Source organism: Schistocerca gregaria, chromosome 6 (assembly GCF_023897955.1).
Source record: "Schistocerca gregaria isolate iqSchGreg1 chromosome 6, iqSchGreg1.2, whole genome shotgun sequence".
Lineage (NCBI taxonomy): Eukaryota > Metazoa > Arthropoda > Insecta > Orthoptera > Acrididae > Schistocerca > Schistocerca gregaria.
Genome location: NC_064925.1, coordinates 566,465,905 through 566,483,109, shown reverse-complemented (window position 1 = coordinate 566,483,109; position 17,205 = coordinate 566,465,905).

Below are 17,205 nucleotides of genomic sequence, written 5' to 3'. Positions count from 1 at the left end.
ATAAAAGAAGGGGAAGAAAATAGTTTCACGTATTTAAAGAAGGGATATTTTGACGCAAACGATTCCGAAACGTTTCCGCGAAGCCTTCGCAATTTTATGAAGATGATCTGACCACTTTAACCTACAATAATCGACAACAGTCAGCTGCAGAATTAAAGGAAAGTAAGGAATTAAAAAGATTATAGCTTTGTTTTGAGCGCCACCACAGAATTCACCAACAGCGTCTTTTGATAAACAGATCATAACAGATTTTCTGACTTGCAACCAAATAACTCCACTTCATTCGACTCTCTAAACCATCTATCCTTCTCCTACATATTGTTCATGGTTCAGTATTTCATATTACCAGTTATAAAGGCAGATTTTTGTAAAGACAGCTTTTTCCATGGGCGCAGTTTCGTTCTAAAGATAGCTGTTATTGTTTTTGTAATTGTCTTTGTGGTCTTCAGTCCAAAGACTGGTTTGGTGCAGCTCTCCATGCTACTCTATCCTGCGCAAGCCTCTTCATCTCCGAGTGACCACTGTGACCTTCTCCCTTCTGAATATGCTTAGTTATTCCTTTCTTGCTCTCCATCTAAAATTTTTACCCTGGACGCTTCCTTCCAGTACTAAATTGGCGTTCTTCTGGTCAGGGTTTTCCACAGATTTCTTTTCTCATCTATTCTGTTCAGTACCTCTTCATTAGTTACGTGAGCTACCCTCCGATTTTCAACATTCTTCTGTAGTACCATATTTCAAAAGATTTTTTGTTCTCTTCTTGTCTGAAATGTTTATTGTCCACATCTCACTTCCATAAATTGCTGCCCTCCAGACACTTACCTTCAGAAAAGACTTCCCAACTCTTAAATCTATATCCGATGTTAACATATTTACCTTCACCAGAATCGTTTTTCTTGTCATTGCCAGTCGCCATTTTAGATATTCTCTACTTCGATCTCAAAAGTTATTTTGTGTCCAAATAGCAAAACTCGTCTACTGCTTTAAGTGTCTTATTTCCTAATCTAATTGCCTCACCAACACCTGATTTAATTCGACTACATTCCATTGTTCTTGACATGCTTTTGTTGATGTTCATCTTATATTCTCCTCTCAGGACAGTGTCCATTCCGTATAATGGCTCTTCCGAGTCTTTCACTGTCTCTGAGAGAATTTCTCCAGATTTTTCTTTAGTTTTCTGTTCTTACAAAAGCACCACTTATTTATATACCACCAATGTTCATCAAAAATTCAAAGTCACGGCCAGAAAACTTGCCAGTACAAAGTATAAAGCAACCCAAGCAAGCGTCACGACGCCCCCTCACAGCCTTACTCCCGGCAGTAACTCCTTAGCCGGCCGCTGTGGCCGAGCGGTTCTAGGCGCTTCAGCCCGGAACCGCGCTGCTGCTACGGTCGCAGGTTCGAATTCTGCCTCGGGCTTGGATGTGTCTGATGTTCCTAGGTTATTTAGGTTTAAGTAGTTTTAAGTCTAGGGGACTGATGACCTCAAATGTTAAGTGCCATAGTGCTTAGAGCCATTTGACTCATTTGAGTATCTCCTCTTATACCTTACAAACCAAGGCTGTGACGGCGGGTCATGAGTCGTACTTGCACAGTCCATTAGGTGGAGCACTTCTACACCAAAGGCAAAGGACTCAATCTCGAGTCACGATACAATCCACAGTTTTAGTCTGCCAGGAAGATTCCGGATATACAACCAGGGTTAGGTATTCGTTAATGAATATCCGCGAGGGACCACACATGTAAGACATGTCAAAACATGCAGAATACTAATACTCTTGCACTCATAACAAGTTGTTAGAAGTTTAAAGTTTATCGTCCCTCCAAATTTCGCAGGTATTGCGGCACAAATCTCGTTTCTTAGCAAATGATACACATACATAAAAATTAATGGCTGGGCAGCCCTTAAGGACAAAATACTTGCTTAATAAAAGAAAACTGTTGTGGTCGGCAACGAAAACTGTGAGGAGGCTCTTGACAAACGGTAGTGTCGGCATCTGCGGGAATGGTACATATGAGAGCTCATTATACAAAATTGTCAGAAACAGTCTGGAGAGCTTGTAAGGGTATTTTTGGATGGTTGTGCTAAGGAAAAAAAATGTGTTAAGGAAAAACTTCGATACGTTGCAGCGTTCCTTAGTTAATTAGTACTGAAGTTAGCCAATCAGGTCGTCGCACAAGCAAATTCAAGCAACCGGCCAGACGGGATTTCGGCAAACGAGTTCTTCGTTTGGTTTCCTCGAACTGAACAAACGTAGCTTTTGCTCATCTATCTTAAATTTCTGTATTTCTGTATTCAGAATATAGAATGTTGAAATAGAAGACGCTTACGAATAAAATGAACAGTAAGTGCAGGGAAACTAAGGCAAAGTGGCTGCATGAAAAGTGTGAAAAAATCGAAAATGATTGTCCGAAAGACTGATTCAGCATACTGAAAAGTCAAAACAACCTTCGGCCAAATTGAAAGCAATTCTGGTAACATTAGGAGTTCAACGGGAATTCCACTGTTAAATGCAAAACAGAAAGCAGATATGTGGAAAGTCTTCAAAGGAAGTCCTCTATGGGGAAGAAGATTTGTCTAATGTGACAAAAGAAGTACAAGGAGCCGATTTAGAAGTGGCAGGGGAGCCAGTATCAGAATTAGAATTTAAGAGTTTCGTGACATACCATCTGACTTTCGGAAAAATGTCATTCATACAATTCTGAAGACTGCAAGAGCGAACAAGTCCGACATCTATCGCACAACCAGCTTAACAGCTCATGCATCCAAGCTGCTTACAAGAACAATATACAGAAGAATGGAAAATAAAGCTGAGAATGTGATATATGAGAATCAGTTTGGCTTTAGGAAAGTAAAGGCACTAGAGAAGTTCTAGTTGTCAATGGAAGGACCGTTAAAGAAAAATCAAGACACTTTCATAGGATTTGTCGACCAGGGAAAAGTGTTCGACAATGTAAAATGGTGCCAGCTGTTCGAAATCCTGAGAAACATACGGATAAGCTACAGGAAGAGATGGCTAATATAAAATATGTACAAGAGCCAAGTGGGAATAACAAGAGTGAACGACCAAGAATGACGTGCTCAGATTAAAAACGCTCTAAGACAGCGTTGTAGTCTTTGGCCCCTACCATTCAGTTTGTACATAGAAGAAGCAATGACGGAAATAAGGAAAAGGTCTAGGAGTGTAATTAAAGTTTAAGGTAAGAGGATAACAATGATACAATTCGCTAATGACATTGCTATCCTGAGTGAAAGTGAAGAAGAATTACATGATTTGTTTAATGGAACGAACTGTCTAATGAGTACTGAATATGGACTGGGAGCAAATTGAAGAAAGAAGAAAGTAATGAGAAGTAGTAGAAACGAGAACAGCGAGAAATTTCGCATTAGGATTCCTGAACACAAGGTAGGTTGCGAGGTAACATCCCAAAGATGTTGGGGCTCACATGCGGTTCGTCTTCGTCGAAATGTCTTGACTCAAACTTGTCTAGGGGTTGAACCGCACGTGTCGCGTTATACGCCCTAAATTAAACACTAGCGCCCCTTGTGTTAAATTGTCAGGCTGATGGCAAGTTTGCGAAATTCAAAGTTAACATATTATAACAGTAATAATAATATCGGGAACTAAATTACCGACCCATAAATGATGTAGGCCACACAGATGCGATTTGATTAGAATTATTCAGAAAGCAAACAAGTAGCGAAGGTGGTCGTGTTTAGAGTTACTGCTACACTCTAGCGTATATCCATTTGACACACTTCGATCACTCACAATCTCATCGCGAAATACAAGTTCGATACTGCACCTCGGTAGCTACGCGGAAAATTAGAGTTAACACGAAGCACGTGGCTGCTTACCGCTCAGAGGCCAAGTCCTGCGATACCACACGACGCTTTTTCACTTCCTAGCTGCCTAAAGACCGAATGTCCGCTTTCGCGTCTCAATCCGAACTGTTCTATCTGGGGTGTCCAGCCGAGCTGTACTCTTTGGCGTCTGCATCAGCACCCTCTCTTTCTGTCCGACCCCGGCCGCGTTTCCCGCGCGCCGAATATCCTCGCTCAAACTGACCAGGGCAGTTCCCTTTCCTGAGGCCGTCCATCATATTGACTACAGCTTATTCTACATTATTTTACATTTTCATATTTTTAAATCATCAAAGCTTGACCACTCTCACATTCTACAGAAAGTAACAATAATATCCATTACATAATAAACAATAAATTGTTTCACATAAAACCGATACAATTTCCTTCTTAGCTTGGAATGTCACGGCCAGTAGCCTTGGACCGATGCGCTTTCTGATAAATAAATAAAGAACAGAAGTAACTACTGTGTTCTAAATTACAACAAATATTCTATTACCTAATGATTCAGTAAGATGTCATGCTGTCATCGTTCAATGTGTTTTGTGTGGAGGAAATGATGATCTTGTGCTTAACTGAAAATACTGATAATTTAAATTTACTATACCTTTTAAGCAAGTAAAGTTACATAGTTGATATTTACACCAATTGCCATTTTAATGACGCACTTCTATATGAAATGTCAATCGTTAAGATAGACCAAAGCATGCAAACATTCAAGTCTTTGTTGCAAAACTTGTTAATTTTACATTAAACGTAAACCCTAAACTATTATAGATATGATCAGTATTCAAGTTATATTGCGATCACCACGAAATTTTATGGAAGATGGCAGATTAAAATTACTATGGCTTGATTCCCTGCATTCCTACAGAATTAAATAGTTTTCATAAATGTTTCCATTTACGGCCGATCTCAGGTTCGCCATATTTAATACTGGTACGTCTCCTTGGCCACAAAAGGCTTCTACTGGTTTTACCTATGACGTAGGTTCTCGTCTGTCTCACTCGCACACTGCTGCGCTTAGGCCTCTATCGATAATAGACGCCTGTGAGTTTCCCCACCTCGTGTTGAATCTGCACCCTTTGTGGCACACGGTCCTCGACGACAGGGCTCGTTTCACAATTCCTGTAGGCTGACCCTTTCGGCCATATATTTAAATGAGAGCGAAATGCTCGTTAACTCAAAGGTGAAGTTAAGGGATTCTGCTAACTAGGTAACAAAATAGCCCGTTACAGATGAAGCAGTAAGGTAGTAAATGAATGAGAATTTGGCACCAAGGAGCATACTTTTTTTTAAATTACCGATTTTAAAACCAAGATGTTTTCGTTCTTCTGTATACCCCATTCAAACTTTTATCTATACCCACGAAAGAAATTTACGTTTAATTAAAAAATATAAAATCTTATAAAAATTATTCAGCTAGATTTTAAAAACAGATATATCTCAAATAGATTCCAAGTTAATTACATGAACTGATTTGTCTTTATTTTGTTTTTTTGTCTCAGTATATGAAAATTAATCCAAAAATTTTGTCTAATTTATCTTCATCTTCATAAAAGACTTTAGTACAGTGATCCAGATGAGTAATACTAAATTTGTCATCTATAAGTAATAAATTTTTTTAACCATATTTATCATAATTTCAGATTTTGAAATAATGTAAGGTTTACCGTTTTTCAGCAGCTTCCCTGTCCAGCACGATCTCCAGACTTGTCTGCAATCGAGCATGGGGATTCGCCATCTGTGCGATCGAATCGATACCAGAGTCAGCGACTGCATGGCCGCCCGTGAAGGCTACACAACATACTAACATGGGTGTTTCAGCTTGGTTCAATACCCGGTACCTTATAAGCGCTTGTGCTATTTTCCGGAACTGTAAATGGTTTTCCTTAAAAGTGATTGTCTGCCCTATTGAAGTTATCTTTTTGCTTTATATTACAATTATCTGATCCTCTCGTGACCACTATGTAAGCTGTTTCGTGGATTTAACGCCGTTGCTTCGTCATTTGCAGACTCAATTGACTTGTAAATTTGAAGTGTTCGCGTGCAACCTACCTGTTAAGATAATCCTGTTTTCATAGGCTCTTTCAGCTTCCTAAACACCTTCTAGTAGCTTCTCTTTAAGCGTGATACAGAGCCGAATACAAGGCGTGAATTGCAGACTCAGAGGGTTCTGTGATAGTGTAGGATTCAGATTTCTTGTCTTGCGCTATATGATGGAGGTTTCTGGATTCCGCTTAATAGGTCTGGACTGCACTACACACAGGAAGCGGCTGCACAAGTAGCGGAGGCAACGTGGCAGGGACTAGGTGGTATTTTTGGTTAGAGGGTGTAGGTGTACGGATATTGACCGTATACTTGAAGAACCCTGGAAATACTAGAAGATTCAGATAGATTATATAATGGTGAGACAGAGATCCAGGAACCAGGTTTTAAATTGTAAGACATTTCCAGGAGCAGATGTGGACTCTGACCACAATCAATTGGTTATGAACTGTAGATTAAAACTGAAGAAACTGCAAAAAGGTGAGAATTTAAGGAGATGGGATCTAGATAAGCTGAAAGAACCAGAGGTTGTACAGAGTTTTAAGGAGAGCATAAGGGAACAATTGACAGGAATGGGGGAAAGGAGCACAGTAGAAGAAGAATGGGTAGCTTTGAGGGATGAAACAGTGAAGGAAGCAGAGGATCAAGTAGGCAGAAAGATGAGGGCTAGTAGAAATCCTTGGTTAACAGAAGAGATACTGAATTTAATTGACGAAAGGAGAAAATACAAAAATGCAGTAAATGAAGCAGGCAAAAAGGAATACAAACGTCTCAAAAATGAGATCGACAGGAAGTGCAAAATGGCTAAGCAGGGATGGCTAGACGACAAATGTATTGATGTAGAGGCTTATCTCACGAGGCGTAAGATAGGTACTCCCTTTGGAGAAAAGAGAACCACTTGCATGAATGTCAAGAGCTCAGATGGAAACCCACTTCTAAGCAAAGAAAGAAAAGCAGAAAGCTGGAAGGAGTATATAGAGGATCTATACAGGGGCGATGTTCTTTAGGACAATATTATGGACATGGAAAAGGATGTAGATGAAGATGAAATGGAAGATACGATACTGCGTGAAGAATTTGACAGAGCACGGACAGACCTGAGTCGAAACAAGGCCCCCGGAGTACACAACATTCCATTGGAACTAATGACGGGCTTGGGAGAGCCAGTCTTGACAAAACTCTACTATCTGGTGAGCAAGATGTATGAAAGAGGCGAAATACCCTCAGACTTCAAGAAGAATATAATAATTCCAATCCCAAAGAAAGCAGGTGTTGACAGATGCGAAAATTACCGAACTATCAGTTTAATAAGTCACAGTTGCAAAATACTAACGCGAATTCTTTACAGACGAATGGAAAAACTGGTAGAAGCCGACATCGGGGAAGGTCAGTTTGGATTCCGTAGAAATGTTGGAAAACACGAGGAAATACTGACCCTACGACTTATTTTAGAAGAAAGATTAAGGACAGCCAAGGCTACGTTTCTAGCATTTGCTAGCTTTCTCTAAGCTTTTGACAATGTTGACTGGAATACTCTATTTCAAATTCTGAAAGTGGCAGGGGTAAAAAACAGGGAGCGAAAGGCTATTTACAATTTGTACAGAAACCAGATGGCAGTTATAACAGTCGAAGGACACGAAAGGGAAGCATTGGTTGGGAAGGGAGTGAGACAGGGTTGTAGCCTCTCCCTGATGCTTTTCAATCTGTATATTGAGCAAACGGTAAAGGAAGCAAAATAAAAGTTCGGAGTAGGTATTAAAATCCATGGAGAAGAAATAAAAACTTTGAGTTTCGCCGATGACATTGTAATTCTGTCACAGACAGCAAAGGACTTGGAAGAGCACTTGAATGGAATGGACAGTACCTTGAAAGGAGGGTATAAGATGAACATAAAGGAAAGCAAAACAAGAATAATGGATTGTATTCGAATTAAGTCAGGTGATGCTGAGGGAATTAGATTAGGAAGTGAGACACTTAAAGTAGTAAAGACGTTTTGCTATTTGGGGAGCAAATTAACTGATAATGGTCGAAGTAGAGAGGATATAAAATGTAGACTGGCAATGGGAAGGAAAGCGTTTCTGGAGAAGAGAAATTTGTCAACATCCAGTATTGATTTAAGTGTCAGGAAGTCGTTTCTGAAAGTATTTGTATGGAGTGCAGCCATGTATGGAAGTGAAACATGGACAATGAATAGTTTAGACAAGAAGAGAATAGAATCTTTCGAAATGTGGTGCTACAGAAGAATGTTGAAGATTAGATGTGTAGATCACATAACTAATGAGGAGCTATTGATTAGAATTGGAGAGAAAAGGAGTTTGTGGGACAACTTGACTAGAAGAAGGAATCGTTTTTTGGGTGATGTTCTGAGGCATTGAGGGATCACCAGTTTAGTACTGGAGGGCAGTGAGGAGAGTAAAAATCGTAGAGGGAGACCAAGAGATGAATACACTTAACAGATTCAGATGGATGTAGGCTGAAGTAGGTACTGGGAGATGAAGGAGCTAGCACAGGATAGAGTAGCGTGGAGAGCTGTATCAAACCAGTCTCAGGACTGAAGACCATAACAGCAACAACTTGAAGAATCGATTCCAGCCTTAGGCTCCTTTGCAACAGCGCAGCAGTGTTGCTGCTAGGGATGTCCCATGGTTCTAGAAGGGACAGAAACGCGCCTGGAGATCATTTTAGGCAGGTCCTGGGAACTCGTGCGACGCCGATGGGCGATGAAGCGTGAATTGGTTTTTGTGATATTGACGTATATTATCAGTAGAGCCGGAGCGTGTTTGCTCCGAGAACATACCTTCACCGAAGAGTCAAGCAGTATATTGCTCCCTCCTACGTGTATCTCGCGAAGAGACCATGAGGATAAAATCAGAGAGATTAGAGCCCACACAGAAGCATACCGACAATACGAGACTGGAATAGAAGGGAGAACCGATAGAGGTACTCAGGGTACCCTCCGCCACACACCGCCAGGTGGCTTGCGGAGTGTGGATGTAGATGTAGATGCTGATCACGACTGTACAGAAGAGATTTATACTTAATATCGAGGACATTATTACGTAATGAAAGGGCGACTAAGATCGAAGCTTTATTGATTTAGTGGAGAGACAAACCCCTCCCTCTACCCTCCCCAGTGGTGTCAGACAAAATTATACAGCTTGTTGATTGTGAAAATCACATGTGTTGCAGACTACCTGACTCCAGACCCAAAAATCTCTGAAACCAAGGAGCGTTTTACACCACCTAGTGACATGCTGGTACCAGAAGAAAGTTGTCAGCTTGCTCATTAAATAGGAACGTACGCCCCTGGATGAGGTTTTGTAGCATACGACGCTCACGCTCTCCGTTTGTAAGTAGGCTGTTTAGGTTTTTTATGTTGGTAACGCCACGTAGCGCTCTGATGAAAATCACTGACTGTGCTGTGTGCAGTCTGTGGCTGGTTGGCATTGTTGCAGTACTCGCCATTGTAGTGTTGGGAAGCTGGATGTTAACAGCGCGTAGCGTTGCGCAGTTGTAGGTGAGCCGCCAGCAGTGGTGGATGTGGGGAGTGAATTGGCGGAGTTTTGAAATGTGTAAGACTGGATGTCATGAACTGCTATATACATTATCACTTTTGAACACTAGTAAGGTAAATGCGTTGTTTGTTCTCTATTAAAATCTTTCATTTGCTAAGTATGCCTATCAGTAGTTAGTGCCTTCTGTAGTTTGAATCTTTTATTTAGCTGGCAGTAGTGGCGCTCGCTTTATTGCAGTAGTTCGAGTAACGAAGATTTTTGTGAGGTAAGTGATTTGTGAAACGTATAGGTTAATTTAGTCAGGGCCATTCTCTTGTTGGGATTACCGAAAGTCAGATTGCTTTGCGCTAAAAAAAATATTGTGTGTCAGTTTAAGCACAGCCTTGTATAATTGTTCTAAGGGGACGTTTCATATGTCGACCCTTAGCCGAGGATACCTCACTGGAATCTTCTGATTTTTTTCTTGTATTTTGTGTAATTAATGCTGCCTTTGTTTATTGCTAGCGCTTAATTGTAGAGAGAATTTCCTCTGTAGTTCATTCTTGTACAGTAAAACAGTTGTGGAATGCATGTAGATTTGCACCAAGTATTTCGCAGCTCCGCTTGCAATTAACGAGATATTATTTTCAATGCTATGTTAATGTGTTGTCTTATTTTTGCTCTTCAAATTGCGCTTTTCTGTGTTATCGTGTGAAATATTGTGACAATAATGGCGTGTGAAAAACGTAATACTAGGCTCCAAAGTAAACTAAGGAATGACAGTGAAGATGAAAACAGTGTGTTAGCGCCACCGTGTAATGAATTATCCAATGTTCAAAGTAGCAATTTGGTAATTGTGCATAGGGAAATGGAGCGGGCTGCAAATAATGCTCTAGGCAGTGAAACAATTAGTGAACAGGAAAGCATTATCGATCGATCTGTCGGCAACATCTTGCCTCAGGAATCGGGAATGACAGAACTCAATATTGCAAATACTGTTGACTCAGGTTTTGCATCCTCACCATTTTCTCAAATAAGTCAAGACACATTTTCTACTTGTCAAAATGTGAATGTTACCGGTGCAAATGCACTGCTGAAAAGCATAGAGGAACAAATTCCTGACACTAATACATTATTATTGCAATTAATGCAAAAAATGGAGCAACACCAGAGACAAACACAGCACAAGCTTCAAAAGTTAGACACCACACTTGAACAAACACGTGAAGATTTAATAACTGGGTTACATAACATTGAATCGAAATGTCAAAAAGTCTGTAATGATGTCAAAACACAGATTTGTGAGCATTTCCAACCTATTTTTTCGCGACATGAAAATCCATTACAGAATCACGAAGCAGCCATAAAATAGCTGCAAACCATTGTTCACGAAAATCATGATACCTTGCAAGCTAAAACTGGCTCAGTTGCATCTACTGATTCGGTTACGGAACTTGCAAAAACTCAGGACAACTTAAAGGACACAGTAGATTCGATTTCAACACAAATGGACACTCTGAAACTTGGTTCAGAAAAAATAACAGAGGAAATAATTTCACTATCGGATAAAGTAGCCGAACTTTCAAATCAGATCACTAACTTATCTACAAAGGTAGATGATGATCTGAATGACACAAGACCTCTAGCCTTCACTGACACTGAAGAGTATGAACAAACTAGAAAAATTAATCAATATCAAAATCAAATCAATACACTGTACAAAAGAGAAATCCGGGAAGTACAAGATCAGTTGGCACAAGTAATACAAGAATTACGTATTTCAGAGGACACTCCCACACCAGTACGGGAAGAGGGACATAGAAATACGGAACAACCACAAAATTATAACACAGGGCACTTCGGAAATCATGAAAGAAATTGGCAAGGCGCCTTGAATTTTGAGATGGAACCGCCGAAGCGACGTAACAATGAGCGATGTGCGACTCGACGACACGATGATTTTGACTATAAGCTGTTCATTACTACATGTAAATTCAAAACATTTAAGAATTCTGACAACGGCATTCATCCACGAGCACGGCTTCGTCAATTCTCTCATTTTTTGCCTCCCTACTGGTCATCGCAGCACAGATTAGAATTTATGTCTGGCTATTTAGAGAATGAACCAGCTGTAAGAATGCGATCGGTCATTCACGATTGCCACAGTGAAGGAGAATTTTACCATGCCTTCCTCTCAGCATATTGATCTCAAGCTACACAAGACCGAGTAAAACATAGCATCATAATAATGAAACATTTCGAACAATCTGAATTTTCCAGTCTTGTGAAATATTTTGAAGACATGTTGCACAAGAATCAGTACCTGTCAAACCCATACAGCCCCTAAGAACTCATCCGCATTTGCTTAATCAAATTACCTGAACATTTACGACATATTATTTGGCAGGACGTTGCAAGGAGACATTAAAGCTTTGCAGGGACTGTTACAAGAATTGGAAATTGACACTGGCAATCGCGGGAAGCGAAAACAGGAACACAACAATTACAGGTCACATCCATTACAATTCTGCGATGAAAGAAATAATAACTGGACACGACAAGGCTATTCTTAACAACGGAAATCGTGAACAAAACAGACACCACCCATATGACAACCACTTGCAGAGTAATAGTTACAGAAAAAGATCGGATTTCCGTAGTAATGAATATGACAGAGACAATCAAGGAAACAGACAATATGGCAACCAGAACTATCATTATCAAGGGAGACAGAATAACTTCAGACGCAACGGTCCAGCGCGCAGTTACGATTCAGGGAGAAATTCTCCACCACGTGACCGACAAGAAAGAAACTATGGAATCTACCGACATGTCGACACACGATATGATCGTAACGACAGACCTGAATTGCAGCAGAACTGGCGGGATACAAACAGAGCAGGGCCCTCTCGACAAGGTGAATTTGTAGAAGTTAGGTCCCCTAATCCTAATAACGACGCGCGCCAACAAAGAAACAGACAATGACTCGCACCGGCAGGCAGCCACGTGCGCCAGCTGGCTCAGAGAAAAATAACATAAGCTAACCTTGAGTAAAATTTCAGTATTCTTTACTGACGTATACCACATGATAATTGCGTTGAAGTTGAAACTCTGCTTACTAGGAAAAGTAAAGGCTTGCATCACATTTCACATGTAAAACAGTTTATTGAAAGATAATCTGCTTTTTAATTTAGTCTTTACCTTAAAATTTTTCACTTCACGCTACTAGTACAATTTGTCACATTGAGAAACTGTTAACATGCAACAATGTTTTGAAGTTCACTATCCAGTCTAGAACATAGGGAACATATTTAGACAGTATTTACGAGTGCATTGTTATAGTGAATACACGACACAATGTTATTGTATGTGTACTTTCTAACTTGTTAGTTGCACGATTACGTAACGACTATAAGGCTTACATACTTAGAACATGTACCGGTACTGATAATGAGATTTTAATGCAACATTTTGGTTTACTTGAAAATACATACTGTATTTAAAGTACTTTCTGAGAGATATCAGATGACACAGTGGTTAGTTTATTTGACAGCTGCACGATTATATCATGACGCTACTAATGTGTGACACAATTTACATTTTTGCTTTTGCGGTGTTTCTGTTTTATCTCTGCTTAGTTTTTCTGAATTCTTCTGGAAAGGAAAACATGTTTCAGTAGTAACTTTTGTGGTATAGCTACAATGAGACAGCCTTTTCCGTATCACAACAATACGTTACAGCACAGTACTTTCTTCATCACGGCAATAAGTGTAATAACTAAGGTATCTATACTCAAAGCATTTCAATTTTGTTTATGATGAGGTAAGTACACTGACTTTAGGAGAACTTTGCTTACAGAGGACGATGACTACGACACTTCCACAGAGATTATCTTACAACAAGACGCACAGTTTATCGCGACAGTACACGTATTTGAGTGATCAATTTTGTACTTAAAGCATTTATTTTAAAGATATTTGAAGTACAATGATAGTATTCTGTGATACATTTCATTCCATTGCGGGAATCTGTAACACCTGAGGGTATAATTACATTAATCCTCAGGGGGGGGGGGGGGGGGGTACATGCTTACTTTGTGTACCATGTGCGTGGCAAGCACAAGGAGCCCTAGCTAATATGGTATTTGCTTATAAAACTTTACACATCGTTACCATATTTCTCTAACATAGAACTACGCTGCTATCTGATCATTTAACTGAGAGTGACAAATATTTATTTTACATCAGTGACAGATATTTACATAATTACACAGTTGGATAACTTCACACTTATGAAATTGTATTTTGTTTGTACTTTGTGAAATGTTCATATTTTTTTGGAACCATTATGATACTATGAGAGGTTTGAATGATATATTTGGTATGGGATCATGATTTTTAAAGTACTTATAAGGTAGATGACACTTTTGACATGAGTAGAGAATTTTTTTTTAGGTTTTGAAATTATTGAAGGAAGCTATGTAGATTTTGAGATTTGGCTGAGGTTTTATGATGTTATGATGACGATGTATATTACGCTGTTGCGGTATGTTTATGATCAATAAGCTGATGCTATATGAGGAATTTGATTATGCTACATATTTATTATGATGGAATATTGAAGAAGTGTCTATGAATATGTATATGTGTAATAAAGCAAGGAATAATGAGTAGTGGTTAGAGACTCTGGTTTGTGAAAAAGGATGTTGGAAACCGAGAATTGTACTTTAAGAGTTATGAAATGTGTGTATATGCGTGAATGCATCACTATGCTGGCGAAAACTTTTTGGACACTGTTATATTTACAGGATTATGTTTCTACAGATTTGAAACGCAAATTCTCGACCTGCGAAATTTTTATATGAGACTTAACTGTAGTGCAAACTGATGTCGTAAATATTTCGGTAAGAAAGTTAAGTGAGCACCGGCACGTAACGTGTAATGGGACCCAGCTGCGCGACAGTTGCCTCGAAAAAACATTAGTGTGTGCCTCTCAGAGGCACAGGTGGAGAAAGAAAAAGAGGCCATTATCCTCGCTATTGACATTTTTTTGTAGAAAGCATCTCAAATACGAGAGGCTCAAACTTGAAAACATATGATTATACTGTGGAGTTCTTAATGTATCATATTTGCTAAAATTGCTAATGAAATGATTAGAAAGATTTTACATCTATTGTCTTTCTAGTTGAGAGATTGCTCATTTTGTTAAATATCTTGTTTCTACCTCCACGGCAGCATTGGTTAAAATAAAATTTAATACATGTTCTAATATAGATATTTTATGCCTACAGATCTAGTAAACAGTAATTTTATGATCTGCTTCCAAAAGAGACGAGGGAGCATAAAAAGACATTTCCCTTCACAGGAATTGCATACATAATTTTTGTCAATGACTGGGTAACTTTTTAGTAGTGTAAGTTAAGGTGATGCATCACGCTAGTATTAAGTTGTGAGATAGGTATTAAATATGGCGATTTTTACTGTAATATTTTTTCTGCTTGAGCTTTGTCATGTTTAGGTATAAGTTACTGCATTTGCTGCTGCTGTTTGCCATGCATAATGCTACTGAATTTCACTTTGTATTACTCTGTTAAGCCAGCCTTACTACTGCTTTATTTTTCTTTTTGCAGCACATTGGCTCATATTAGTGATAATGTTGCATTTGCTTTGCTAACTTATATGTAACTTATATATATATTGCTGCTTGCTTTGCCAATTTGCATTTTTTTGTCATTACTGTTTGTGTTAATTGTTATGTGCTGCAGCATTGCCTCGTCCCTTGGTATATATATCTGAGCTCAGTAGATTTAAGTTAGCTTAAGAGGGGGTAGACTATATAAGAAACAAACTATGATGAATTGGAAGGGATGCATTGAGAAGATGTAAGAAAATGGTTTGGCCAAAGCAGTAGTGTACAGTGGAGAAAAACTATTTTTGAAAGGGGGTGTGAACAGAATACAGAAACAAGGCTTAGATATGACTTTTTGGGAATAATGATGGCCGAAGGGAGATCTCCATGCAAAATACTGCAGTAAAACAAAGCCTGTCCTTTCCTTTTGTGTTTTCCCTCTATGTGTTTGTGTTCCTTTGTGTATTTGTGTTTTTCCTGTCTTTATGTGTTTAGCTGATGTTGTTATGTTGTAGAATTTTTTTTAATACTATGTTATTTACTTTTTAAAGATGTTTGGACATTATTTATTCTGCTTTGTTTTAATGCTCACGTGTGAAGTTGATGTTTTCGAAACTTTTTATGTATATACTTATGTCATAATTCCTATAACACCGATGTATATGTTTATTTCTATTCTTTTGTAAAGCCCCTATTACTACAAATGTTATATGTAATGTTATGTTTTTAGTGATGTATTTTGTACCATTATTATAGTATTCTTATGTTATAAAATTGGAATTGGCAACAGTTCATAAAAAGAAGTAACTTGTAAGTTACATTTCACTGCACACGTCCGCAGCTCATGGTCGTGCGCTACCGTTTTCGCTTCCCACGCCCGGGTTCACGGGTTCGATTCCCATCGGGGTCAGGAATTTTCTCTGCCTCGTGATGACTGTGTGTTGTGTGATGTCCGTAGGTTAGTTAGATTTAAGTAGTTCTAAGTTCTAGGAGACTGATGACCATAGATGTTAAATCCCATAGTGCTCAGAGCCATTTGAACCATTTGAACTGCACACGTTTCTGTTCGTCATAGCATGTGGACAATATGTGAGAAGTAGGAACTGATAGTGTTTGGACTTGTGTTAATAATTCAGCAAGGGACTGATCATTGCTGGTTCTAAGGACAATTCCAAAAACTTCGTGCGTGCACAAGTGGTGGTTTATGGACTTGCTATTTTGTCCGCAAGTCTCTTCGATTGTGATTGTGCGCCTGCACAGTCGCTGGCCGTCTGTACAAGGACTGCAGTGGGTCAGCACCTCTGGTAGCCCACCAATACCATACTCTCTACCAGGACTACAGTGGTCTGCTCTGTGATGACCTACCTACCAATATTCTACAAAAATTCGATTGCCTCTACTGTGGGTTTGCTCTGTTGTGGCCCATTACCTGTCTGCATGTCAAGAGTCAGGACTGTTGGAATGACAACACTACTTCGTCAAGAATGCATGGAAATCCACTACTTCTGTGTGCATTTTCTTTTACTGCTCAGACTTTGAGAAAAACACTGCAATTTTACTGTGATGAACGATCAGGACTGTCTTTATGGACTGTGAGAAAATTTTAGCTTTTGACCAACATTGTATCAATAAGTGTGTGCATTTGATATCTTTGTCATTGTAATTATGAAAAAATTTTAAATCTGTATTGGCCACTGCCCAAAACAATTTGTAAAACTTTTTGTGGGGAGCATGGGGGCTATGTAAGTAGGCTGTTTAGGTTTTTTATATTGGTAACGCCACGTAGCGCTCTGATGAAAATCACTGGCTGTGCTGTGTGCAGTCAGTGGCTGGTTGGCATTGTTGCAGTACTCGCCATTGTAGTGTTGGGGAGCTGGATGTGAACAGCGCGTAGCGTTGCGCAGTTGGAGGTGAGCCGCCAGCAGTGGTGGATGTGGGGAGAGAAATGGTGGAGTTTTGAAATTTATAAGACTGGATGGTATGAACTATATATATTATCACTTTTGAACACTGGTAAGGTAAATACATTCTTAGTTCTCTATTAAAATCTTTGATTTGCTAAGTATGCCTATCAGTACTTAGTGCCTTCCGTAGTTTGAATCTTTTATTTAGCTGGCAGTAGTGGCGCTCGCTGTATTGCAGTAGTTCGAGTAACGATGATTTCTGTGAGGT